The sequence below is a fragment of the Bactrocera oleae genome, chromosome 3, assembly GCF_042242935.1.
Source record: "Bactrocera oleae isolate idBacOlea1 chromosome 3, idBacOlea1, whole genome shotgun sequence".
Taxonomy (NCBI): Eukaryota; Metazoa; Arthropoda; class Insecta; order Diptera; family Tephritidae; genus Bactrocera; species Bactrocera oleae.
In genome coordinates this window covers 45,403,313-45,429,676 of record NC_091537.1, presented here as the reverse complement: position 1 = coordinate 45,429,676, position 26,364 = coordinate 45,403,313, and the positions used below count along the sequence as shown (strand labels likewise).

At 35.3% G+C, this 26,364-nt stretch overlaps 1 protein-coding gene, 2 long non-coding RNA genes and 1 pseudogene across 3 annotated transcripts in view; 2 read left to right on the top strand and 2 right to left on the bottom strand.

The window, feature by feature from the left end:
* Positions 1–26,364, top strand: part of CarT (Carcinine transporter) — a 757,984-nt gene that overhangs the window by 145,264 nt on the left and 586,356 nt on the right. The gene's annotated exons all lie outside the window — the stretch shown is intronic.
* On the bottom strand, positions 4,366–5,482 carry LOC118683060 (uncharacterized). The gene is made up of 3 exons (XR_004978885.2): positions 5,079–5,482; positions 4,578–5,021; positions 4,366–4,515 (listed from the first exon to the last, which is right to left on the bottom strand). It is a non-coding gene; the product is annotated as an uncharacterized lncRNA (long non-coding RNA).
* On the top strand, positions 5,410–7,427 carry LOC106624281 (uncharacterized). Its single transcript, XR_004978887.2, has 4 exons — positions 5,410–6,057; positions 6,119–6,228; positions 6,405–6,550; positions 6,607–7,427. It is a non-coding gene; the product is annotated as an uncharacterized lncRNA (long non-coding RNA).
* On the bottom strand, positions 7,546–8,750 carry LOC138856412 (uncharacterized; annotated as a pseudogene).

Sequence of the window (26,364 nt, the reverse complement as noted above, 5' to 3'; positions counted from 1 at the left end):
GCTGTTTTGGCTGAAATGATGCGTGCTGCTTTAAATTACATCAGTCAGATTGATTATAGTATGTACGGATACATTCGAACGATGGACGCAATATGTCCACATTGTGATGCTGCTAAAATAAAACGCCCGGCATATATTGTACTAACGGCAAAGTGAGATTACCAGCATTAGAAACAAGGAACAGTAGTCGATGGGCATCTAGACAAAGAATTTTCCAAACAGATGCAATTAGGAGAATATATACAGTACTTCCAAATAACGCTGAGTGTTTTTATTTGCGATTGTTATTAGTTAAAGTCAATGGCCCTAAATCATTTCAAGAATTGAGAACAGTCAACGGCCATTTGTGTCAAACATATCGTGAAGCATGTAAACTCTTGCATTTGTTGGAGGATGATGCACATTGGGATTCAACACCTCATGATGCATCTGCTTCAGCTCATCCACAACAAATACGAATGCTATTTGCAATTATATTATCAATATATATGCCATCAAATCCCTTTGAATTTTAATTCGTATGCGTCATTATGTAAAGAAATCCTGATTTGTTGATTACCTTGGAAATGTACAACGAAACTTTGATAATAATTGACGACATGTGTCTAACGATTGCAACTAAAGCATTGTACAATTGGGTATGATTATGTTATTGCGATGTCCGTCAACAAGGCTCAAGGGCAAACACTTCACGTTGTGGTGTGGATTTGGAGGAATCATGTTTTTCACATGGCCAACTGTATGTGTCCTGTTCCAGAGTCGGTACCCCCAGTCGTTTGTTTATTCATGATCAAAACGGAAAAACAAAAAATATTTTTTATCCAAATGTTTTGGATAGCTAGCAATTATTAAATTTCTATTGTTTGAATAAATGAATTTGATATCCTAATTAATTATAATATAATAGAATTAATAGACTAACTGATAGTTATAAGACTAACTGAGTTTATGAGCCGAATAATGAATGTTTAATTCTTTCAAAACATTTTTTAATATGAAGTATTGGATCCTTGAAAGTTGCATGAGTATAAAATGTGTGGTTGCACCCGAACTTAGCCCTTTCTTACTTGTTGGTTTATATTTTTCTTTCCCTTTATTTTACTTTACTTTTTTGCTTTGTATATTAGTTTCGCGACCGGTTTGTATTTTTTGTTGGTGAAACTGTTCCGTGGTTTATGTCTGTTTGTTTAGGTGCTTTTAGACTTCGCACCCGATTTGTGTTTTTGTTTATTCTTTTTGTTGGTACTTAGGCTTAAATATGTACGTATTGAGCTAAGTAAAAACATTACAAGTAAAAAAACCCCCAATTCGTATTTGGTTGAGTGTTTTGGATACATAAGTAAGAAAAATACACAAGTAAGCATGTGATGTACTCCTTGTTGCGGTGTCCCGCTGCGGTACCCTGGTATGTACATTTCTCCTCCACTAATATGATGAAAGTAGAGTCTGATCGAATGTAATATAATATAACAAGAAATAAATATAGTTTCAAACAAGTAAGGAAGGGCTAGGTTCGGGTGCAACCGAAAATTTCATACTAGTGCAAGATGCAAGGATCAATTCCGGGGAAATACCTTCAGGTGTTGGCAAAATTTTATTTTAAAAAATGTTGCGAAATAATTCAACATTTATTGTTCGACGAAACTGAATGGTTTACGATCAAATTTGTATTCTATAAATTTATATTATTGGTGATTATATAGGGTATATTGGGGCATTGAAGATCTGGGCTGATTTCCCCAACTTTTGACATTGGTCAGGTAGATTCAATATTTTCAACAAATTTTGTAAATATAAAATTCAAACACTGGCCAAAATATTCATTTCGTTTGTTAGAATAACGAAAATCATTATATGTATTGTAGTATATGGGGGTTTGAGTGATTCGGATCCCAATATCAAATATTTCGGAATTAAATTATAGCATATATCCAATATTATACATTAAGTTAATTTCGTTACATATTTATGAGTTAAAAACTATAAACATAGGGGAAGTCTTTATAGGAGCCGATTTTACCAAGTTCATTAGGTAGCATTACTCTGACATTTCTACTTTACATTGTGAAAATAGGCGAAATCAGACAAAAACCAAGCCTACTTCCCATATAACACAATTTTAAATTCCATCTGATTCTTTTACTTTCCAGTATACAAATAAATAATCAGAATAGTACCTTTAAGGGTGTACCACCTTATGACTAAAAATTGTCCAAATCCAGCCAAAACTGTTCAAGCCCCCAGGTACCGAATATATGGACCCCTGCTCCTCTTGCGAAATTTTTATCGAAAATATGAAAAAGATAGATTATAGAAACTGAAAGAGAATCCTTATCTGATATTAATATGCCTGAGTGCCAAAAATTGGTTGAATCGGATCAATAATTCCCTTAGTATACCTCATTGAAAAATTTTTGAACTTTCAGCTGAATTTATACATAAAATATATATCAGTATGTCAGTTATCTTAATGAAATTGAAGAAGCGTGTTTTTCTAATGACAATGTGTCTTTGTGCATAAAATGGATAAAATTGTCGGAAAACTTGTCCTAGCCGCCATATAGGGTGAGTTACCCCAATGAAACTCACAGATCATCTTTTTCTGTTAATAATATTGGGTAATAGCAAAAATAGATAAAAGTGGTTCAATACTAACCCTTTCTCTCATATATGTTTATGATAAAAGATTTTCAAACTTCCGGTTATACCTCATTTATTTATTGGTGTATGCATTAATTCGTGCGGTGTTTTTACGAAAATTAAGACTTTATTGTGAAAAAATTGTTATACATTTAATGTTCAAAGTATTGCCCATCGGAAGCTATGATGTTTGCCCATCTTTCTGGCAGTTTGTGGATCCCATTCCAAAAGAACTTCTCCGGCTTGGAGGTCAAGAAGAATCAATCCAATTTCTGATACCCTGTTCTGAAGAGAAGCGTACTCCGGCGAGGGCATTCTGCATTGATCTGAACAAGTGGTAATCGGAAGGTGCTATGTCTGGGCTATAAGGCGGGTGAGGTAGAACTTCCCACCCACAGTTTTCCAAATAGTTTTTAACTGGCCTTGCAACATGTGGCCGAGCGTTGTCATGATGAAAAATTATTGATTCGTGTCTGGTCGCATATTCTGGTCATTTTTCCGCGATGGCCTTTTTCAAAGGAATCAATTGTTTTCGGTTTCGGTTTGATCGTCTGACCCGATTTCAATAGCTCATAATAGAGCACACCCTTGTGGTCCCACCAAATACATAGCATAACCTTAGCAGCATGGATATTCGGCTTTGCCGTGGATGTTGATGGTTGGTCGGGCTTCAAATACGATTTCTTGCGCTTTGGGTTATCATAATGAATCCATTTTTCATCGCCAGTGACAATCCGATGCAAAAACGACTTCTTTTGGTGGCGTTGAAGCAACATTTCCGACATGCAGAATCGACGTTCGACGTCTCTTGGCTTTAATTCATAAGGCACCCAATTTCCAAGCTTCTGGATGAATCCTAATGATTTTAATCGTCTGGAAACGGTTGCTTGATCAACTCCTAATACTTTTGCAAGTTCTTCTTGCGTCTGGCATGCATCTGCGTCGAGCAATGTCTCCAATTCTTCGTCTTGAAGTTTGTTTGGCTGTACGGGTCGTTCTCCGTCGTCTAAGTCTAAATTGCCACTTTTAAACCGTGCAAACCACTTTTGGCATGTTCGTTCGGCTAAAGCGTGGTCACCATAAACGTCCAGTAAAATACGATGGCTTTCGGCAGCACTTTTCTTCATGTTAAAATAATGAAGAAGAACTCCCCGCAAAAACACTTTATCTGGTATAAATTTCGACATTTTCAAATGAATGAAACAAATTGTTGTTCACGCTCAAACAATTTATATCTACTGAAAACGACGCGAAATGGCAGTACCTTTGAAATGAATATAGCCACAGATGAATACGACGCGAAATAATACTAGTAGAGCCCTCTCTTAGAAAACCGCACGAATTAATGTATACACCTATTTATTAATCGCGCTGGGGTTATGATCCAATTTCATCCATATTTTCTCACCCCATCTAGAGGAAAACTTTAGAGAAAGTAATAAAAACCCTGGTCGGTTCAATACCAGGGTATCCTCAGTTTTTTCGCGTAGAATACCTTGGTCCATTCAACACCGGGGTTAAAAGTGTAAAATTCGTTATAAATCGAAAAATACGTACTTTAAATTGTTGAACTTTAAATGCAAATATCTCAAAATCTATTAGTTTTCCGCGGCTCTGTAACTTTTATTGATTTGGATCCGCCCATACCTATTTTACCCCCGAAATCCTCAGATGGTGTTCTAAAGTCCACTCGAAACCCATGTGGTTTATATTGACACTGCCCAATTCATTTATATTTTTTACATTTGCACAAACTTACTAAATAATGCTAAAAATCTATTATATATAATATTTTAGTTTATAAATTTTTCATCTGTATTTATTCCTTTGTTCCAATTCTGCAATATGCCTGCAAATGTGATCCTTCATATTTTTCTATATAGAAAGTGAAATAAATTATTTTCAAATAAAAGATTATCAAAAAAAAATTAGCTTACCGCCTTTTACTGGCTTTCAAAATAAATTCTTCTCGAATCTCTCTGATTTAACGTTGTCCCTATTCAACTGGAAATTAAAGCCAATGTAATTGTGTTCGTAATCAACTGGAAAATTTTGTTTGTTTTTGGGCAATCTCTTACTTCCATCTTACTTTACGAGTGAATATCGATTCCTACCGCTGGCAATTGAATCGTCTGTTGTCATCACGGCTATTTGTATCGAATACTATCATTCCTTGTAATAGTAAGTTGAAATGTCATAAGTAGGAAATTACTTTTAAGCAGTTACATACTGAATTTTGCGAACTTTAAAGTTTTAATTACATTGAATATCTTTAAGAAAAAAAAATTTAAAAAAAAATCGCGCTGACGGAGTCAATTTAGGTTATCCATGTGAATCACTCTCCCTTTAATGAGTACCGTGGTCTTCACCTGTACAGCTCTCTACGGAGAAAAGCGTGAGCTTGTTACTAATAACTAAACTAAAACTTTTTTGTCTACCTCAAAAACTCTGTTTTGTCGAAAGGTATTTTCTCTGGCCTTGGGCGTCTCAGATCTTATTCAGTATTATCTCCTCCAGAAGGCACTGAAAAATATCAACCGGTCTCCTGTTGATACGGGAGTGGATTGACTTAGTGGAATAATGACTTCTACAGTGTCTCTTATACTCTTATCGATCGTTAAACGCCCGACCAGTTCCAGCAAAGTGCTATGACATTCTACTTAGTTATTTGATACACTATGTAAGGGTGGCGAATTTGAAATACTAATGCCAAAATTGTTGACTAGCATAGCAGAGATTGTCTGTAAGTTCAATGCTGGTACATTTTTACAGTAGATCGCTCTGGTCTTAAGTTAGATGGGCTATACAACAGCAAATTGGGAGAACTTGTCAATGTAGGTGAGGAACAATTTTTTGTCCGTAGAGAAGATATCACCAAATTCATGTTTCTTAGGGTGTTTATCGTATATAGCGCTAATATCATGTTCCGACCGACACCTAGTCACAAGATTTAGGCTGTTGAGTAGATTATCTCACTAATCTACTAAAATAAGTAATATTTTGCCATATTAAAATGACACTTGATAATCTCGTCACCGATGTGATTTCATTCTAACCTGCATTAAAACACACTGTGCGACTATGATTAAGCGCCATCTGCTTGTCGCATTTTATTTTATCACAGCTGATTTTGATGCCAAAAACTGTCAAAGTGAGACAAATGAAGAAAAAAGAAAAAAATCTAAATTTATAAAGTTAATTTTTAATTACGTTAATAAGTAAAAATGGCCAGTGAAAATCTTATAAAAAAAGAAGCCGACCGAATAGAGTTGTGGCGAAAAAAAATACCACAGATTCGAAAGAGCAGGCATATCTACATATGAAGAGATAGTGATAGAGTAGATTGAATACTGTTGGCCATAATTATACGGCCACAGAAATTAAAATAAAAATACAAAATTTCTCAAAAAAATACAGGTAGGTAATAAATTAAAATGTAAAATATGATTATTAAATATTATTTGTTATATATTTTTAGCCAAGAGAACAGAACAACAACAGTGTGGAAACATTTTGCTGCGGTTCACGAAGCAGTAAACGGCTACAAAAGATTTTGCTCGGGCGAGCTGGTGGAGGACAGCATAACGGGTAAGTTCTAAGTGTATTGGTTCCATAATCTGCCGTCTTTTTTAAATAAATATATATATAAAGTTTATGCCACCAGCTTCTATAGAATATTTAATGAAACGGCGTTTTATGGAATATTTCTCAGTCTCAGTTATTAGTTTGTTGATATTGTCTTTTATATTTATGTATATTTTCAGTTGAGATTGACAACATAGTCAATTTATGTGGGGCTGAAATCGAATGAGAATCGCCACTGCCAAATTCTGCCTGATATGGCTGTCTTCCGATACCTTTCGGCCGATGAAAAATGCCATTTTTTTACGTGTACAAATATATATGTATGGTATGTAACGGGTTATCCAAGTAGAGGTTCCTTTTTCAATAGCCTTTTTTTGACAGATCAAGTCCTGTCAAGCTATCATATTATTTTTGTTCAGCATTCTTTGGCATTTTATCATGGAAAGACCTGAGCAACGTTTACTTATCGTTTAACTTTATTACTAAAATTCTCGTTCTGTAAATAATGTGTTTCGCATGTTTCGCGTATCTTATAGTCAACATAGTCGGCCTACTGAGCGTACTACTCGCAACACCATCACCCATCTTGAGACCTCATTATTGATTGATATTCAACCGAATAGACCACTACCAGAACGCGGTGAAGAAAATATAGCGGCCGTAGCTGAGAGTGTACACGAAGACCGTGGAGAGTCGATTCGGCGCCGGTTTAGAGACCGGTGGAATCATCGGTCCATATTTCATCAAAAATGATGTCTGTGAAAACGTAACCGTCAATGGCGACCGTTATCGCGCTATGATAACCGACTATTTGACCGACTGAAATTGAATCTCGTGATCTCGGTGACATTTGGTTTCAACAAGATCGCATCAATCAACAAATTTATTGAGAAAACACTTCGGTGAGCTGATAATTTTACGTTTTGGGCCGGTCGATTGGAAACCAAGATCGTGTGATTTCTTTTTCCTGTGGGGATATGTAAAGTCTAAAGTTTATGCGGACAATCCCGCTTCTATTCAGATCTTGGAGCAAAACATCACCAGTGTCATTCGCTAGTTACCAGTCGAAATGCTCGAACGGGTCATCGAAAATTGGACTCAACGGATGGGCCATTTGAGACGTAGCCACGGCAAACAAAATAAATGCCAAGGAATGTTCTTTCGAATGATAATAAACATTCCCCATTAAACTTTAGTTTTCTGTGTTTTTATGTATGATATAGTTCGTAATATCTAAGTATGTATGTACAGCGTGCGTATTATTTTAAATTATCTGTGTTTGAGAACTGGAAACGTATGTATATGTACCATAAATATGGATCAGTTGCTGAATTCGTAGGTAGTGTTTGAGTTGTAACAATATTTCAAAGTTGAATGCAATAACTTACTGAAATATGAAACGAACGCTTGTCTTATTGCCTCTGCCCTTGGGTTAACATTTCCAGAAATGTTATGGACGTTTTCTGGCAACTGCAAAGTTTGGTTTTCGATTTGTTGTGCGGCAATCCACATTTCATTATTTTCATGATTATCCTCATTTGAAAATTTGTGCAAAATGCAGCACTCTTTAGTGACAGCTTTCGTGGTGACCATGTGGTTATCCAAGCCTTTGCCAACCCGCCTAAACCTTGCCTTTAAATAACCAAAAGCATTATTGACGACTCTTCGGCTTTTCGAGAGTGCACAGTTAAATTTTTTTTATTGTATTTAAAAGTTGATTTATACAAAATGGGTACGGTTTCAATAAAAGTTCATCAAGTTTAAGCGCAGAGTAGCCCAACAAAAAGACTGGACCATTAACTGCCGATATTTGCCTCCTCATGTCTTTAAATAAGCTATATTGTACCAACTGGCATTTCAAAAATGAACTCTCAAATATTGAAGAGTCCGTACAACGACCTGGACTACCAATGTTGTTGTACAGTAAAGCGACATCTATAATAATAAACAAATATTTAGGGGCTTAAACAAGCCTCATAAAAGAACTTATTTTGCATCTAACTATTAAAGCCAGAAGAATTGTGGAATATAAGCCTGTATGATTATAGTAGACAGAAGCATCTTCTGCTGCTCGGCGTACTCCTACGTAACATCCATCTAAAACTTAAAACAAACTTCACTGTAAAGAGTTGAACTTCTTACCAATCCTAACACTTTGAGAAACCCAATGACTCGAAACCATTTAAATACTCCCGCAATTGAATTTCGTTCATTGGAAATTTATTCAAATACAAAGGCCATAAACATCGGCAGACTTCATGGCAGAACTCAATTTGAATAGTGCAGACAGAGCTTTTGCCAATTCCAAACATATTTCCAATTATTCGGTGTTCTGCAAAAGTGCCAAGAGCGTATAAAGCAATTGCAATGCGTTTTTATAATGGAATTTCCTTCCGGTAGTAAGCGTTTAACCTCTTCAAGCCTTTCAACATAATACACAATTTATTGAGAGATTGGCGTTTCATTCAGAAGTTGCTTTTAAAAGATGCATCTGAATTCATCTAGCAATCGACTTCCCAAAACATTTGGCCACGAGTTTTATATTATATGCATTCACTAATCTAAGCACTTCAAATTTTTAGTGATAACAGGATATAACACATGTGTTGCAGTTTTACACAATCCCTTTGGCTAGTTTGGCCATCTTCAGGAAGTAGTACTCGGACAGCACCTAATTCACATTTTCCTGAGCTGATCTGTGAGCTGTATTATATTCAATGGTGCCGATTTCTCTTCATAACCCGATTATATTGACTATACGATTCACGCAGTGCCAAAACTTTGTGGCTGGAATCCTCCGAATAACTTTATCCTGTATCATTACGAGTCTATGCAAATCTCAATGGAAAGCTTTTACACTCCAAGGTGTGATAATGTACTCTAGCTCGCCCAAAAAGGATTCCCTGCAGGTAAAACCAATTGGGTGACGTCTCTTTTCCCAACAAAATAAAGCAACGCTTTGACGGGAGGCGCGCATCTTACATAACTATCTGATTTTGAAATTCGTTGTTTCAATAGTGTGGGTAAATGAGACTTCACTCTGGACCGTTTCTGTGTAAAATTCGGCCTGTTTTTTAGAATATTTTAGCATTGGATTCGTCAACGCTTGCTTTGCCCCTTTTGATCTTCGCAACAGGGTTAGACTGCGATATTGCGAGGGTGAAAGGTTAATGGTTAGTAAAAATGTTCATATTTTCAACTCTATATAGTGCTACAATTTGGCCAGTGCCCGCATAATAGCTGGTAACTCTCTTTTGTTAGTGGCGTTCTTAATTTCTCTGTCTTTCAATGTTCTTGAAATCATTGTCGACGTCCTATTTCTTCTTGGGGTAGTATAGCCCCTTTGCCATAGGCTGAAGCATTGGTCGTTACATCAAATGGTTTCATAAAATCTCGATACATAAGCATGAAATCTGATACCCAGATATTGCACAGCTTATATAGCTCCTGTCATTGAGCTTCGGTAACTGCTCTGGAATATTTCTCCATTTATGTTTATTCACTTTTCCATTTTCCTCTTTCAACATTTCCGAAATAGGCGAAGTCTTTTATGTAACACCTATAGTAACTAGCGAAGCTCAGATATGATTAAACCTCAAAAATTCTTTTGTGCTCTAGATTCTTTAAAACCATGAAGAAGATCAGCAATGAAAGCATAACTAAACTTACCGATTTTCTCAAGTAATATACAATCAATAGCCCTCTGGAAGATTCCGTCAGCATTCTTCATACTGAAAGGAAGTCTTCGAAACTCGTACTTTCCTCCATCTATCGAAAATGATTAAGATATTAGGCATGGCCTATCATTAAGTGTGCGAAAGAACATGAATAGACGCATATTGCCATTGCCTGCCTCATCAGTGCCTTTTTTATCCACAACCTATATTGGTTTATTGTACGTGGAAGCTTACTTTGAATTATGTCATTCTTATGACTGCAAAAGCCCTTTTACTATCACTGAGCATTTATATGAATGCATTCTTTATCAAAGAAGTTGCGCCTGATCAATCAATATTATTCAATCGAACGTTGATAGCTCCCACATAAGGAAAAATGTTGCCCTTAAATTGAAAATTGAGACAAAACATTTTTGCGTTATTTCGGTCGCGCCGTGTTTGAGTGAATGGTAAGTAGGGACTCTATTTATCTAACGCCCCTTAACACCTTATTTGGTTTGATAAAGTTGGGATGCGTCCGTGTTTATTAGAAATTTCACATCTGTCTCCACTACTCATTGTCTGATGACGGGCAGCAGAGATTTACCCCAAACAATTTTCCGGCATCAGAGTTATAACTGGTGCTAACGTCGTCTACAATATGCGCCTCTGCGCTAAGGGCCTCGTTGGCATACGGGATGGAATTTGATAATTTTTCAGTTTTCCTAAATTTGATACAAATTCTTTGATCAATTTTTTGGAATAATAAAAACTCGAAAACGACCCCAAACGCGTCCAAGCAAAACAGCTATCAAAAATTAACTAAACAGGTCAGCATAAGGGGTTAAGGGTAGTCAGAATTTTCAAAAACTCGTTTTGTTTTTTTTTTTGGCATTTTCTAATATTCTCTAAAATTTCAAGTTGATCTGATAATTACTTTTTGAGTTATTCGACAAATAACAAAGAGCGCTCGGGAGCAGGTAGCTAGCGGCAGCTGCAAGAAACTTTAAATTATGTATTTATTCCAACCTTTTGGAATTATTGCATTCACCACTCACTTTTCAATATTGTATCGCAACAATTGAATAAAATTAAATTATAGTATATTTAACAACCACTTAATACAACAATCACTTGCGACGCTGCATAAAAAAAATTTATAAAAATGCTTTATGTTTGACTTTACCTTTGCTCACATATATAACGCAAACTTGCTTACTGCTTAATTAAGCGTAAAGGGTTTTGTCGGAAAAATTTGTAAGTATTGAAATACTTAAATTTTGTTTATTTTTTTTTTTTAAATTATATATTTTATGTATGAATGTACATATATATTACAATAAACGATTTTTCGTAATTTGAACCCGCAACTGAAACCGGTAAATTAGACCAAATTGCCAACCGTTACCAAGGTAATAAACGTTTTTTTTGTGTTTTATTACAGTTTTTTGTACAAAATATAATCTGTAATTCGCAATGAATATACATATGTATGTGCATAAATATAAGAAATTGGGGAATATATGAATTTGCGAGTGTATATAATTACGTGTATGTACGTATACGTGTGCTTCAGTGTTTCTTCCAATTCCTGTCCTTTCCTTTGGATTTTGTGTGTGCTAGGTGGTGCTTTTTTGTGGTGTTTTTTGTTACTCCGCGCCCGAATGTATATTTGTATATGAGATGAAATTTTGTTGTTAGGATTGATTTTTGGATTATTTTCGCGCCCGTTTTGTTTTTACTGTTGTTATTTAAATGTAAATTAAAATGTAATTTAAATTTTTATCTCTCTGTTTTTTTGGTTTTTGTCACACCACTTTTTAGCCACTCTTTATTTTTTTTTATATATATGTATTTTTGTCGGAAACACAGTGTATATATGTATATAAATAACTTTTTGTATATGTGTTTAATACTCCTCAGCGCACTTTGGATGTTTTTTGTTTTTATACTCTCGCAACCTGTTGCTACAGAGTATAATAGTTTTGTTCACCTAACGGTTGTTTGTATCACCTAAAACTAATCGAGTTAGATATAGGGTTATGTATATATAAATGATCAGGATAAAGAGACGAGTTGAAATCCGGGTGACTGTCTGTACTTTCGTCCGTCCGTCCGTCTGTCCGTCTGTGCAAAACTCTAACTTGAGTAAAAATTGAGATATCTTTATGAAACTTGGTAGACATGTTTCTTGGTATCGTGAGACGGTTGGTATTGCAGATGGGCGTAATCGGACCACTGCCACGCCCACAAAACGCCATTAATCAAAAACAAATAAATTGCCATAACTAAGCTCCGCAATAATATACAAGACTGTTATTTGGTACACAGGATCACATTAAAGAGGGGCATCTGCAATTAAAATTTTTTTTAAAAAGTGGGCGTGGTCCTACCTCTAATGGGTTTAATGTGCATATCTCCTAAACCGCTAATGCTATAATAACAAAATTCACTGGAAGCAAATGTTTTTAGCACTTCTATTGGCAGTGTCAAAATAGTTGAAATCGGATGGCAACTCCGCCCACTCCCCATATAACGGTACTGTTAAAAATTTCAAAAGCGCGATAAATCAAGCACTAAACACGCCAGAGACATTAAATTTTATCTCTGGGATGGTATGAGATGACTTTATAGGAACCGCGTTCAAAATTAGACAGTGGGCGTGGCACAGCCCACTTTTAGGTGAAAACCCATATCTCGAGATCTGCCTAACCAATTTTAACAAAATTCGGTAAATAACGTTATTTTCATATTTGTATGTTATAGTGCGAAAATGGGCGAAATCGGACTACAACCACGCCTATTTCCGATATAACACCATTTTAAATTCCATCTGATTCTTTCACTTTTCACTATGCATATCAAGCAACAATGATTATATCGGGGTAAAACTTTGCGTGAATAATACGTTTAAAGTATGCCACATTGTGACCAAAAATTGTCTAAATCGAACCAAAACTGTTCAAGTCCATAAGTACTAAATATGTGGACCCCAGTGCCTATAGTTGACCTTCTACCGAAAATATCAGCCAATCCACAAAGAAATCTCAAACGAGTATACCATTTGACTTTGCGAGAGTATAAAATGTTTGGTACATCCGAACTTAGCCCTTCCTTACTTGTTTCTTTTCTTTTTTTTAACACTGCACTGAAATTGTTCTTCTCTGTAGATAGCTTTTTGTTTTTATTGTTCCACTGCACTTTGCGTTTTGTTCACTTTATATACATATATATATTTTTTTTAACTTTGTTTGTATATCTATAGTGCCTTTCTTTTAGGCTCGAAGGACCATGAATAATTTGTATCTAATATATTGGGGAACACCACCGAGATTTTTACCCGAGTAGAGTGGTGTGTATATGTAGGGGTGGCTTATCTCATTTAAACATCCTGGGCCCCCTAGGCGAATATTTTGCCTAGTATTACACGAATGTGCTTATATTGCATGTATTTCGGCGTGCTGCTGGTTGAGTAGCCGAGGGCGCGGCATACATTGTGGTAGAGTTACATCCATGTTTACCTGTATGGGCAGAAGACATATTCGGTATGCATTTTGCTGTGGTGCAAAAGATGTCTAACTTTATTTTTCGGGTTTTGAGGTTGTATTTGCTTGTCATACTTATTGTATATGCGGTAGTTTCTTTTATAATTTTATTATTTGTATTGTTTGTTTAAAACTTCTGGTACCATCGGTTTATTACGGTTAGCGACTCCATGCCTGGCTCAGATATGGCCAGAATGAGTGTTCCTTTGAAACCTTTGAAGAGGGATCTTGCGAGAGTGAGATTTGTGATTTTCGATCACTTTTTTGAAGTGAGATTTGCAACTCTCACAAGTGTTTCCCATAATCTACCCATATAATGAGCGCTTAGATAGATGCGATAAGTGCGACCTTTGCTTTTTGGAAGTCTGGGTGCGTCACTGTATCACATTGGAAGTATGGTGATCCCTTAACTTTAATTTTGAATTGTATTTTATTATGAAAATTTAGGCAACTATGAGGCACTATTATGGCCAAGAATCGGGAGATTCGAATATCATTCAGATTGTTTGAGAATTGTGACCAGGATTTTCGCTAGTATCCTAATTGGCGAAAGCCATCCTGCGGGGTCAAAAATGATGGATAATGCGGATGTTGACTCAGTAGGATATGAAAACTGGTCAGATATCGCACTCCATTGGATCCCCTGTATTTTTATGTTGTTCTGCCCTTTTCAAATTAATAAGTGAAATTAGTGTACAACAAATTTTCTTTTGGAATATTTAGTAATATATTTGGATGATTTGGTTGAGTTATATATATTTATGTTTTTAACACTGGGGTTGTTAGAAGAAGCTCTGACTTGGTTTTTTGTGCCAATTTGTAGAGTGTTGGAAAATTGTGACTTGGGTGGTAGTCGTACGACGTACCGGCCAATATTTGATCGAGAAGTTGTGGCTTTGTAGAAGTTTTCACAATACTGATCTTCTGGGGTTGTAATTGAAATGGGGGGGGGAGTTCTTCTGACTCCCAAAATTTTTTCAATTGTGAATTGAGGTATTCGTTTCAGATTTCCTCTACTTGAGTTGTCATTTTGGTTACTGGTTCCGTAGCTAGTCCACTTAGAATCCAACCAAATATACTCTTTTGGGCTAGAATGGTGGTTAACATATTTCAACACCATCAAGTATTATTTGCGGTACAAGGTCGCTGCCTACTATTATATCTATTTGAGCGGGGGTATTGCAGTTGGGATCTGCTAGCTTTAGGTGTGAAATATTTTGCCAATGCTTGCTATTTATATGATAGCTTGAAATCATTTACATAAGTTGCGGTAGGCTTATAGCTTCTGCTACAATTCGCTTATCCGCTTGGGGGGATATTAGGGTAATGAGTTCTCCTCGATGTTCGATGGAGATGACTGCTGTGGGTAGTAATACCCAATTTTATATTTTGCTGTGTAGCGTTTGAGTGTTTTGTGCCTTTGAGCAACATAGTGTCTTTTGGCAATTTTCGGGATTTGCTTTTGCAATTAAACCCGTGGTTCTCTTTCTTATAAGCGCTTCTTTTGGGTAATATGGGAAATTTGCTGTAATGAAGCATTGTGTGGTGTTTTTTGTGACAATATAGGCAATTGAATTTGCTTTTGCAATTTTTATATGTATGCGCATGTGACAAACAATTTGTACAAAGTCTTTTTGATCTGACAAAATTATTTCGTTCGTTGACTTTTAAGTTTTTAAACTTCTGGCAAGATTGTAATTTATGCCCTCTTGTGCATAGTTCGCATGACGTATGTTTATTTTGTTCGGATGTGAACGATTGCGTTTTGTAAAAGCTTCTGTTTAATTTGTTTTTGCTACTAGCTTGGGGTCTATTGAAGCTTCTTTTTAAGTCGTGTTGTACAATTTTTGTTTTAATTAGCTTTTTGTCTACCCTTTCAGCGATTTCGTACTGGGTAGTTAGAAAGTCTTTCATTTGTAGCCACGTGGGGCATTTCTTTCGTGATGAGAGCGATTGCTCCCATAAAAGTAACGATTTTTCTGGTAATGCGGCGGTGCATATGTTTACCAGTATAGGGTCCCAGCTGTCTGTGGGAATATTTTGTGTCGATAAAACCGACAAACAATTATAAACAGAGGATTGTAGTCTAATAAATTCTTCACTTGTTTCTTTTTAAATTTTAGGCAAGTTTATTAGTGTCGCTACTTGTTTATCGACCAATATTCTTTCATTTTCATATCTTGCTTTTAGAGCTTCCCAAGCCAAATTGAAATTGTCGTCATTTAGTGCGAACTGTTTTACTATTGCGCCTGCTTGACCTTTTGTTTTGTATCGGAGGTGAAACAATTTTTGCGCTTTTGATAATTTTGGATGGTTGATGTAAACGGCTGTAAACATGTCCCGGAAGGACGGCCATTCTTCATAACCTCCATGAAATATTTCTGTGTGACATGCAGAACTTGCCTCTTGATTTTGTACTTGATATGGAGTAGGTGCAATAGCTTTTATTAGCTTTAACTGATCGGAGATCATAGCTTTTGTGGCTTCGTACTGGTCTAAGCAGTTTTCATATTTTGTGAAAGCCGAGGTTTTAAAATTTTGTGGTTAATCCGATGACTCAGTTTCTGCTATGACGTCATGAGCCGCTTGGAGACGAGTCCAAAAATTGTTAAAATTTTGCTTTTTTATTTCTAATAACGATTCGGAGTTCTCTTGAATCGGTGAAGATGAAAATCGAGTGCAGTATCGTGTTAATCTGTAACTCTCAGAAATGAATTTGGTGGCACAAATATCTTTGCCTTTTATTTTCTTTGTGGTAGCCTGTCTTGCGCATGTAGCTCCTGCAGGTGTAGTTTGATTTTTGTCGTCATTAACCATTTTTGTTATGTTATTTATTGATAAAAAGTGCGTTCTAAAGTAAACAGTCAAAAAGTAACACAGTAAACTCTAGTGGCGCCATCTATATGTTGACTAGTGCGTTAGAATCTGCTATCCTTTATCAACTTCCAGGAAAAATTTTATGACATTTCATTCATTGGAAGTTAAGTTATTGCTTTTAAGTGTCAGTATGTTTTTGTCATCGGTGCGAAAATAAGCTTCGAACAAAAAGTTAACATTAAATTTTGTTTTAAAATTGGGAAAACTTTTACCGAAACGTTTCAATTGTTGAAACCAGTTTATGGCGCTGATTGCCTATCCTGTAGCAGAATGCACGAGTGGTTTCAACGTTTTCAAAGTGATCGTGAGGACATAAATGACGATGAACATGTGGGCCAACCAAAATCCGTGATCACCGAAAATTCCATCGAAACTGTGCGTGAATTCATAAAAAATCAGCCGAAATCATCATTGAAATTCATGGAAATATTTGTTCCACCCGGCCAAAACATTAATGCGGTATTCTACCTAAGAGTTTTGAAGCGTTTGGTGCGCCGTATTCGATGTGTTCGGCCCAAATATCGCGAAGATCGAAGTTGGCGTTTGTTGCACGATAATGCGCCGTCTCATCGATCGACGCTTGTGGCCGATTATTTAACCAAAAATCACATTTTAACAATCAACCACTCCCCTTATACACCTGATATGGCACCGTGCGACTTCTATCTTTTCGTAAAACCACATTTGCCGATGAAAGGAAAGCCTTATGCAGACGTGGAGGCCATTCAAAAGGCTTGCACCGGCATACTGGCGGCCATACCGGGCAACGAGCTAAAACACTCGTTCGATATGTTTTTGGGCCGCAAAAAGCTGTATTCAAGCAGAAGGAGACTATTTTGAATAAGATAAATTGATTTTGCCGATAAAACCATTTGTTCTGTCTTTTTTTTTAAGTCCTGTTTACTTTGAAACACACCTTGTATATGTGTCAAAGTTAATTAAAATTTTCTCAGTGTAAACTGATTTAAACGCAGTAATAAATGATAATTAATACCGAATACTCTTTTACGTATATACGAGTTTTTTTCGGACTAGATAAATATTTACTTCCGAAATAAATTATTTAATTTGTATTTTATTTTAAATATGTTGTTGTGAGTGTAATTTAAATTTTCTTAATTTAATTATTAAGAATCGCACTTTTAATTTAACAATACTTTTATGTCCTTATGTTGGCGTATTTAGGTACACCTTAATACACGGACTTGTATGTACATATATGTTTATGTGCTCGTGAAATTGAGTGCTCGTTGAAGAGATCAATACACTTTGTATATAAGTATGCACGAATTGAGAGCAATTGAGAGCTCGTTGTACTTGTAGAGATCAATGTGCTTTTACTTTTTTGTACGCAATCCTGCTCGTTTGTTACAAGGGGTATTGTGGGATGTATGCCAATGTGAACTTTGAAAAGATGTACAACTATAATTGTTTATGTTTTAATATGTATATATATTATATTTAAATATTATTTTTGTTTGTGTGCAATTGAGAGCTCGTTAGATAGATCAATGCGTATTTGTTTGGTTCGCAATCCTGCTTGCTGGTGTTTTAACAAGAACAAGAGGTTTTGCTTGAAATGTGCCAATGTGGACTTTGAATAGATGTACATATGCGAATGTACTTAAGTTATTGTTAAAAGAATATTTTATATATTTATTTTTTTGTGTTTGTTTTTTTTGTTTGCGTTGTAACAAATGTATTTTTTTATATTTGGTGTTACTTTATTTACGGATTTACTGCTACAGGTTTTATGTTTTTTAAAACCGTATTCAAGCAAACATTTTTACATATGTATATACCTAGAATAATAAGTGAAATAAATACGATCACTTTGGTTTTGCAGAGGTAGGATTCTATATGTATGTACGCATGTGTGTTTATGTCTTTTGCAGTGTCCAGTGTCGATCCTCTTCGGCTTCCAGCTGGTTAGCTCCTTGTGCGTGTTTGTTGTTTTAGTTTGAAAATTCGCGCCCGTTTGTTCTTATTTATATTTTGTGCTTAGGTTTCCTGCCCAGTTGTGTGAATTTTTGTTTGTTTAAACCTTTTATATTTGTTGTTGTCTTTATGTTTTGGGATACACGCACCTTTTCTTTATATAGTATATATATATACACTAGCTGATACCCGCGACTTCGTCTGCGTGGTTGCAAACCCTTGAATAATCTGTCCAAAATTCGTGACATTCATATTTAGTCCCTCATTTTGTTTTTTATTATGAATAAATTAAACAATTAAGTATAAGTTAAAACGTGTTTTTTAGAGATACGTATTGTTTTTAAAAAAGTTAAAAAAATGGTTTTTTTATAGCTCATATAATTTTTTTAATTACACAACTTAAATAATCTATACAATTTACAAAATAAAATATAAATTTTTTCACTTTCAATTAAATCTATATGCTATTTAAATAAAAACATAAAAACAATAAAAATAAAAACAAATAAATAGGATATATATATTTATAAACTTATAAAAACTTTAAAAATGATTATAATAAACTTATTTTAATGCCTCCTTATAAACAATATTAGGTGTACAGTTATCATTTGTTAACATAACAATATTTGAGGCTTCACTTACACGTGAACATGCAACATATAATTGTCCATGACTAAAGCATCCTTGACTCAAATCAATACCATTTTTTTTTAAAGTTTGACCTTGCGATTTATTAATTGTCATTGCAAAGCTAACATTAATTGGAAATTGTAATCTTTTGAATTGAAATGGATAATTTGATGGAATGATAGGTATTCTGGGTAAATACTGTTTCGCCTTTACCATAACCAGTCATAACTACTGCTTCGATGATATTTTTAAGTAGAGAAATTACTCGTAATCTCGTTCCATTGCAGAGTTTTGGTGGATTTAAATTTAGCAGTAGCATAATAGGAATACCAATTTTCAAATCTATTTGATGTTGTGGAAGACCAGGTGCGTTTATGCTATTTAAAAATTCTACCGGGTAATGCACGGCTTGTTCTGATTGACATATTGTGTTTATAGATAAATATGTTGTTGAATTGCCAGGAATCTTTTCCATTATAAGCGTATTAAGTAACGATACTCGATAATTTCTTGGTGCTAATATAGATCTCTCGCACAACCACGAATCTTCTTTGGAGATTAGATTGTGAATATCGTCATAAAAATCTGATATTAAAGTTTGAGTATCGGCAACGACATGACAGAGAGCAGATGGGATTTCAATGTCGTGGTTAGTATTTATTTCTGGATATTTTCCTTCGCCAATATCTAGGAGAATTTTACAAAATTCTGCGCCACTGGATTGTGCTCTCATATTTTCTTTTAGATGAAGCTTCTCGATATTATTCCATATTACTGAACGTTTCAAACATGCATTAACCTCATCTGCTCGTGTGCCTTTAGCTATAACAGGTAATGTTTGTCTAAAATCTCCTGCAAATAAAAATATTGATTATTATTTCTTAAGTCTTTCATTGTTATATTCACTGCTTCAATAGATACTGTGTTGGCCATAGTGCATTCATCCCACACAACAAAAACACAATCTTGTAAAACTTTGGCTTTATAACTATTTTTTGATATACCACAGACTGGATTTTCCATATGGATAACTTCTATAGGAATCTTGAACATAGAATGGGCTGTTTTCCCTCCGGGAAGAAGAGTTGCAGCTATTCCTGATGATGCTACCGCTATAGCAATTTTCTTCTCTGAGCGTATTTTTGCTAATATAAGGTTAAACAAAAATGTTTTACCAGTACCACCTGGAGTATCTAAAAAATATACACCTCCATTATTTGTATTTACTTTTTCGATAATAAGTTGATAGATTTGATTTTGTTTATTATTTAATTTTGGTTCATTATTATTAAAGTGAAACTTTTATTACATCGTCTCAAATTTTTTGGGCTGCGTTTGCATGTCGTTTTTGTAATGCTCTGTACATATGTGTATATGTACATACATATGTGCCGAACAAATAATGCATACACAAACCTACGTACACATATGCGTACACATGTAAATACGTCACCGGCAAAAATTACAAACATTGTTCTACAAAAACAACAATCGTCTCAAGTAGCATAAGCAGCACACACACATGTCAATATGACAGCCAAATTGGTATAGCGACTCACGCGACGACAAAGCGTCACAACATTGTGTTGTTGGTAGAAAATCCGAGCTGTGTCGGAAACAACAAACGAACGATTGCCGATTGTCACCGCTTCCCTTGCCGCTCTAACAGCTTTGCCAATAAACCATCGTAAATATGTATGTTTATGTAAGAGCATGCATATATGTATATCGACGCAGATTTTTGCGAGCCATATAAAAATATTTTAAAATTGTAAAATATTTTAAATCGACAAGAGCTATGTTGCCATTTTTGTCACTTTTTCCTGCGTTTGCCGGGTTGACACTTTTCCTTTCAAGAAGGAACATCAGAAAGTTGTTCAATTTATGATTTTTAGCTTTTGCCATCGTCGCGAAAAAACGCTTGTGGGCAAACACATGCTCGGAAAGATGTGTATAACGTTTACTTTTATGAATGAATCAACTTCGCTTGTTAAGAGTAAGCCTGCGTTCATGAATGAAAATTTTGTTGTTGTGTGATTTACTATACATTTGGCTTCGACACATTGATTCTTTGAAATGAAACCAAAAAAACGTGAGATTTCGCATAAAGCAATTAGTATACATATTTACATACATATGTACATATGTTGTAGGTAGACAGATATACATAAAATATGCGTTCTTTCATATTTGTTTAGATGCACACATAATTATATACATATATTTATATATATATGAGCATATGTGCGACCGCTTGGTCTTTTCAGATGTTATCAAAGCTTTTAATGATCATGCCATTTCAATACCCTTAATAGAATATTATTCCAAAAATTATTAATTTAATGTCTACGATATGAAAATAAGTTTCACTTTTACCGTGGTTTCATAAAACCACACAATAGTTTTTTCTCGTATGTTGAAGTTCAATTGGATTGAAATTAGTTTGCTCAATATATTCTCTATTTAATGTATTAATAGATTCGTCAACTAAATATGGAGATGGTAAACCATAATGATCAATGGTGTTTCCACCTATTGACAGTACTACGTTTTGTAATGCAAGAAGTGCACGATTAGTTATATCATCAATATAAGAATTTATATCAGCATCTGGGTATTGACGTTCAAGATTTCTTCTAAAATCATCTATAAAGTGACTTTTGAACTTATTCCATAATTCTAGTGGATAAGAAGTATTGCAAAAAACCAATATGATAGCGAATAATTCGCGCAGCTTAGACGCACTGCTGCTTATCGTGGCATCTGCTAATGTATCGTGCCAGTGATTATCATTTTCTAATAAACCAAGAGCTAAACATGCTGCTTGATATGTTGGATATGCGATACCGTTTACTGGTCTTAATTTTTCAAATGAAATTGGACCTCTGACAATATACAATAACATTCGTAGATAATAGCATTCTTGATTGTTTGGGTGTACTGTATAAACTCTTCCAAGAGTATGCTCATGAAAAATACCAGGATAATTATTGACAGGAGTACCACGGCGTCGCCGTTGAAACGTTCCATTGTTCTTGTTAAATGTATAGTAAGCTGGTACCTCTTCATAAAGTAAGGTAGTTGCGAATTCGTCGCTCTGACATAACTTGAAAAATGCCATCAATGTTGTATTTTTTGGATTGTCCATTGCTTCTTGGATATTACTTGGATCAAAGTAAACTCTTTGACCATTTTCCAAATGTACATCTAAGTGTGTAACTGGTGGAAAGCGTTCATGAATAGAAAACGATAGCATACGCCATACTGCTTCAGAAGTACTAATGTATCTTCCATTTTGATATGAAGTTATTTCATCTTTATCATTTTGTACACTGAATATAGCTATTGCAAAGTTCGACATTGATATGTGCCTTAAATGCTCGTAATAATACTGGTGAAAAAGGAACAATCCACCGATTGTCGATATAAAAAGTGTTCGTCCGTGACTGAATTGATGCTTGTCTGCCGCCATTTTTAGGTGATCGACGTCTATAAAATGGGTATCCATCTTCACCTGTGACAGTTTCTGTTGTAAACGTCTTTGGAAACTTCTTACTACAGATACCATTTTTCATACATGGACACTGTGGATTATGAGCGCCACATGGACCATGCACCATATGCGTTTTTACAACTTCAAATAATTCGGGATCATCTTCTTTATCTGGCAATTCTGCAGAAATAACATCATCAATTTGTTCTGCTGTAATTTTTATTTCTAACCATATTAAAATATGAGCATGTGGTAATCCACGTTTTTGCCATTCAACACTGTACATATAACAGCGGACAGAACCAAAAATTTTTCCTTTCACTAAAAGATCCATCATTCGTTTCAATTTTTGTTTAAAAACTCTCGACACTATGTCATGACGATCGGAAGCTAATTGTCCCGTGAATAATTCACGGGTGATTTCATCCCATTTAGGATTTGTTGTAAAAGTTATAAATAGATCAGGCCGTCCATACTTTCTAACATAACAGAATGCATCTTGTGTACGTTCATGCATGTACCGAGGTCCTCCCGTGAAAGATGAGGGCAAAATAACCAACCGTGCTAAGTTATCCGCATCTTCATTTTGATTCAAAGCATCTAGTAGGTGAATATAATTTTCGACTCTGAGTTTTTTCTGATTACATCGAAAATACAATAGTCTTTCTGTTTCAATTTTTGCATATACATCTACTATGTATTGATTAAATAATTGTTTGTACCGATGTAAATGATTGTATTCGTTTTTTCGAATCATTAATCGGTAGCAATAATATTGTAGTGCGGAAACTTTTTTATTGAAAACTGTTCTACCTGTATTGGGATTAACTTGATAAATTGGGATATGGTATCCGTCCTCACCACGAACAAACATGAGCGGATATTGTAATGCATCATATGATCTATGTGTTTCTGCAATTCTTTGCAAACTGCCATTTTTTCTATGAAGTATAATATCTCGTTTATCACATTGTTGATCTACCAAGAGTATAGACACTTCGTTTGTTGCTGGTTCATTATGGCGGCCTCTATGCTCTGTTGATGGACGATGATCCGTATTTATAACAATTTTGTAATTACATTCATTTGAGTCAGTTGGGAATAACTGAAGCGCCGTTTTGAAATCACGGACGTAAGGATTCGTTTCATCAAGCATTGACTGTAAGCACTCTAGCAACGAAGCATTCAGAACTGGAAAATGATGTAATCTCGTATCCCTTTGCTGCTTATAATCACTCAGAAAATATATTTGTAAGAATGATTCTCGCTGATTATTCTTTGGGAGAAGGGAACCGATTAAGTGATACACTTGTCCTTGCACTTTCAACGTTGGCATAAAATTCCCTTCATTTGCTTCTTTTGAACCAAATGATGTCATTTGGAAGGCAGAATTATAACGTCGAATGTTGTTAAGAAAATGCTGCGAATATATGTGATCACCGCACAATAATGATTGAAGTGGTTCAGGTGGCTGCTCAATTGGATCTAGACGTACTTTTCCTCCAGAAAAACAAATACCAGTTGATTCTTCTTTCCATTTCAAAGCTTTACAATACTTGCACACGTCAGTCATTGAACCAATTTCTGCTTCAGTGGAATAACTTACATTGGGATCATATTCAAATCCGCTATTATATTTACCTTGCCATAGACTATTACGTCCAGTAGTTTTTCTTATTTGATCATTTCTAAGGCGTCGTGATCTAGATTGATCTGACTCTTGATTTCGTGTATTTGCATGTCGTATACGCTCGTCTTGTAGTCGATGTTCTCTTGATTCATCTGACTCTTGATTTCGTGTATTTACATGTCGTATACGATCGTCTTGTAGTCGATGTTCTCTTGATTCATCTGACTCTTGATTTCGTGTATTTGCATGTCGTATACGATCATCTTGTAATCGCTGTTTTTTAAATTCATGTGATTCTTGCATTCGAGTTATTGCATGTCGTTTGCGATCTTCTTCTAATCGTTGACATCTGACCGCTTCAGACTCAGTAGCTCGAATGGATTGTATTTTTCTTGCTTTATTAGTGTTCTTCGAAAGATTTGACTTTTTTCTAGGCATAGCTATTTCACAAATTTATGTGCGTTATTTTTTAATTTTATTGATTCAAATTTGAATAAGTATCTATAGGAAGCCGCTTAGGCGGATAGTTTTCTGTGAACAGACAGACAAAGAATTTTATAGGTATAGATTATAACAATATAATTTCTTAGAAAGAATTGAATATCGACTCTATTGAATGAATTTGGTTTTTTTTTACGGAAAATGTTTTCGGTGACTACAAAAGCGTTACTTACATTTGAACTTAACCTGAGGAAAATACTATTTGTCCATATCAATATATTTCGTTATTAAACAATAATTATATGTTTTAGTTCATGTCTCATCGTTTGGTAACTCAACTAAAAAAGCAAACTGCGTTGAAAAAACTTAAATCCGTTGAATAGATCCCGTTATCAAATGTTCTCTTGATTCATCTGACTCTTGATTTCGTGTATTTGCATGTCGTATACGATCGTCTTGTAGTCGATGTTCTCTTGATTCATCTGACTCTTGATTTCGTGTATTTGCATGTCGTATGCGATCGTCTTGTAGTCGATGTTCTCTTGATTCATCTGACTCTTGATTTCGTGTATTTGCATGTCGTATACGATCATCTTGTAGTCGATGTTCTCTTGATTCATCTGACTCTTGATTTCGTGTATTTGCATGTCGTATACGATCATCTTGTAATCGCTGTAACTCAACTAAAAAAGCAAACTGCGTTTATTTACATAAAATATAACCTATGTTACTCCCAAAAACTTCCTTTACATGTCTGCACAATTTCATTAAAATCGGTTCAGCCGTTTCGGAGATTACCCGGAACAGACAGACAGACAAAGAATTTTATAGGTATAGATACGAGTATGGATATTTTTCAACAACTCCACTGCACTTTGTTTTTATACTTTTTTTCTTTTTATGTCACTGCGCTTTACCGCACTTTTTTTTTGTTTTATTGTGTGGTTTGAGATCCTAATTTGGAATGCATATTTGTTAATATGTATGTTGTATGTACCCCTATATATTATATATTTTTGGGTAACTGAACTTTATAACACCGCACTGTTTATACATATGTGTATATTTTTGTGTTTTGTTGTACAATATATTTGTTATTTTGTTTGCCACTGCACTTCACCGCACTGCACTTTTTTTTTGTTTTTGTTTTATTTTGTCTTTTCAATTTTTGTCACCACTGTTTAAATGTTTTTGCTGGACAAAACCAATAGTGCCATTCGGAATGGCTTGAAGGACCGTGAATTAGGAGACCAGGCTGCAAAGAAACTACACCAGATATCACACTAGCGTCAGAGCTCATAGCAAGCATAGTAAAGCGCTGGGAGGTTATGGAGGACTACACTGGCAGTGACCACCAGTACATAACCTTCGAAATTGACCCTTAAAACACAGTCACCCAGAATAATTTACACGGTACCACAAGAAACTGGAATGTATCTAAACTTAATAGCGAGGCACTCATCTCAGAAATTGATAAGCATGACCTCCCAAAATACGGCATAGGCGACGCAAGAGAAAACGTACAGAAGACAATGAGGCTAATCACCCAAGCATGTAGTAAAGGAATGCCTCGGAGCCAAAGCAAGAGACAAAAACGCGCTGCATACTGGTGAACAGAGAGCATTGCTCAGTTAAAAAGAGCGTGCCTTCACCTAAGACGGGTCTACACAAAAAACAGATGAAGAGGTAATGCAACAACAGAAGTGTATAATCTCCACGCCGCGAAAAAGGAACTAAATCGGGCTATCGAAATTCGCAAAAAAGCAAAATGGGAAGAGCTTTGGAATGACCTAAACATAAGCCCGTGGCGTCTAGGGTATAAAGTCGTTATGAAAAAACTAGGTGGCCGGGCCCCACCCCCCCAACTGAACGCATATAAAATGGATAAAATCGTCAATGCCTTATTTCCCATACATGAAACAAGAG